Here is a 3,094-nt window from a genome sequence, read left to right on the forward strand (position 1 = left end):
GGCTCACTACCAGCACGTCATTGACACCATGCCGGGTGGGGAGCGGTTTTTGGAGGTTCTGGCATCAGATCAACCATTTGTCTTACCTTTGGTACAAGGCAATGTACCGTTTGAAGTTTTAATCTATGTCCTAGTATAAGAGGGTATACACGCCTCCTTGTAAAGAAGAAAAAAACTTTTGCAAGTTAAGCAGTGTGTCTTTCTAGTTCTCTCTCAGTAATCATGGCAAGTGTAGCATTTCCAACATTTAAAGGAAAGAAGGGGGAGGATTTGGTAACAGACTTCCTAGATGACTTTGAAGTAGAATGTGTAGTGAGCAACAAAGATACGGATGAATCCTGGGTTAGAATCTTTAAGCATCTCATGAAGCTAGAAGCTAGATCATGGTATAATGCACTTCCACAAGCAACCAAGGATGACTGGGAACCCTTAAAAACCGCTTTTAAGAGGCGCTTTGGGGGAGGTACCACTTCAAAAAATTTGTGGGACAAGTTGAGAGACTTGAAGCAGAAGGGTCTTTTAGAATATGCCACCTATGAGTCCAAATTTGTGGATTTGTGGGAACGGTGGGTTGAGTCACTGGCTAGGGGGGAAGCTGCACCCGATTTTCTAAAAAAAGATCGGTTCACGCATGGCTTATGGCCGCTTCTCAAGGAGAAGGTGAAAGGTAGATTCCCGGCTACGTACGAGTTAGCCGTTGAGATTGCTCGCCTTAAAGACAAGAAGCTGCGAATGAAAGCCAAAGAAACCGAGTCAACAGAATCAGGAACATCGCGTCGACCAGCAACTATGACAACCACCATTCCACCACCACCACCGGCTCTTGGGGTAAGAGATGACCAACAAGATATGTTGGCCCATATTACTGACCAACTGCAGAATTTGTCTGTCCACTTAATACAACAAGGGAGGAGTCAAGAAAGAGATCAAGACCCTGGAAGAGCACGACGACAAAACACGGAGTATCACTGCTACAACTACGGAGAAGATGGTCACGGTATGTACTACTGTCCCAAACCACAACAAAACTATAATAGAGGAGGTAGGAGGAACCAATTTTCACCCCCTAGAGAAAGAACACCCCCACCCTGAGCACCAGCCCCACCAACACAAATTCTACGTCCGCCACAATCACCACTTACAATCATCCTACGCCCACCATCAATTGGTACCCGCACACCAAGTATCATTGGTCTTGCAGAAGAGGTCAAGATGAGTGTAACAGAAGAAGGATCAAGTAAGAAGACTATTCAAAGAACTCATGCAGTGGAACAAGAGGTTAAAGAATCAAAAGACGCTACCCAGGTGGGGGAGGTAAGCCAAGAAAATTGTGTTACAAATGTAAGTACATCTTTAACCTTGGATGAAATAGGCACCAAAGCAATCAGTCGACAGCATTGGGCAGTAAGGGTAAGAAGGTGTAAAGTGTTGATTAGGCCTCGTCAGAGTAAGAGGAATGCAAAGGTCATGAAAGATACAAGAGAAGAGGAAAACCAGCCTGTTAGCAAGGCTTTGCAGAAGGTGGACAACATATCAATCAAAGGGGAGGGCTTTGAAAACGGAAGCCTGTGCACCAGCATGGACCCAGGACAATGTATCAAGCTAAAGGAATCTTGCATCAAGGCAGTTTCACTAGAGGACCATAACGAAGAGGTAAGTATGACTGAAGGTTTGGAGTTGGATATTGCTCCAGAGGCTTGGCAGCCGAGCAAGACTTTATTGTATAGTGTTATAGACTTGGAGATGGGTAATGCCTCTAGTCTACTGAAAGATGTTATATCCTTGAAGATGGGTAATGCCTCCAGTTTATGTGAGGGTGTTCAGAGTAAGTTTGATGATCAATATGATGCCAACCTTTTAAGGATGTTCCAAACTCCTCCACAACACAGCATTGTGTTTGCATGGGATGCATCAGACCTATGGCTATGGCTAGCCGCTATAACATATAGAGAGAAGATCAGCATGGAGATAAGAGCAAAGGAGCCATGGATAGACAAAAGCCTGATAGAATGCAAGAATGAAGACCTCATTCGCAATTTGGTACAATTTTTTACAAATAGTGCATCCTCTCTTTGGAGAAAGGTAAGTGGATTACGCTTGAATTTAAGCCGCAAGGTAGGTGGCTTGCAATTAGCATCAGTAAAGGAAGCTGACATGTTTGAGCACACCCAAAAGAAGCATGATATGCTTGCAGTTTTTTCCAGTCATGGCAGTAAGCAGGATTCTGAAGACAACTTGAGCTCACCACACCAACAAGGCGGCCATATATGGTGGATTCTTGGTACACTCTTGGGAATCATAATTTTCAGTTCTGTCTTTGCAGGAGCCAAGATGCTCATTTCCCCTCTCGCTACTGGTGGTTACAAATTTGGTCCAATTTGGCATGCAAATTTTTTTGTTCAGACACTGCAGACAATGATCCTATTTTTCACTTGGGATCCAGGAGGACACTGGCACAAAGGAAGCCATGGGCTTCCCCTTTAATCAACCGACACTATTCCAAGGAACAAGCTATCACCCGGACCTGTTACAGATTCATGAATATCCCAAAAATCTCACCAATGGCCAAATGGAATGGCTAATTCAGAAGGCAACTCGATATCGGATCCTACAGCTAAGCGGAAGAAGAAACAGATGAGCTAGAGGCATGAATGCCTCTAGCCAAAAGGGGAGGGCTAATGATGGGGGCTTTTCACAAGCCAAGCTCACATACCCCTCTTCTCTCCTCCCCACCCCATGGAAACCTCCTCTTAGGGAGGGAGTGATAAAAGGAATTGGAAAAGTAAGAAAAAAAATAAAGTATGATTATGTAAATATATGAGAAAGGTAAAATAGGCCACCTCATGCCTGCAGGGCAGCCTATCCCCACTTTGCCTCCTTTTTCTTCATTGTTGCCCCGCCGTGTGTCCCTTTTCCTCTCCTCCACTCAAAAGGTCAACCCCCTCTCTCTTCCCTTTGTCCTTTCTCCTTTCTCTCTCCCCTCAAGCTACCCCACCTCTCACCAATAATGCATTATAACTCACCAATAATGCACCCTAACTCACATGCAACTTACCCTATCTTCCAAAATAGTATACCCCACCCCCTCTTTCTC

Source organism: Adiantum capillus-veneris, chromosome 25, assembly GCF_014529385.1.
Source record: "Adiantum capillus-veneris isolate H3 chromosome 25, ASM1452938v2, whole genome shotgun sequence".
Classification (NCBI taxonomy): domain Eukaryota; kingdom Viridiplantae; phylum Streptophyta; class Polypodiopsida; order Polypodiales; family Pteridaceae; genus Adiantum; species Adiantum capillus-veneris.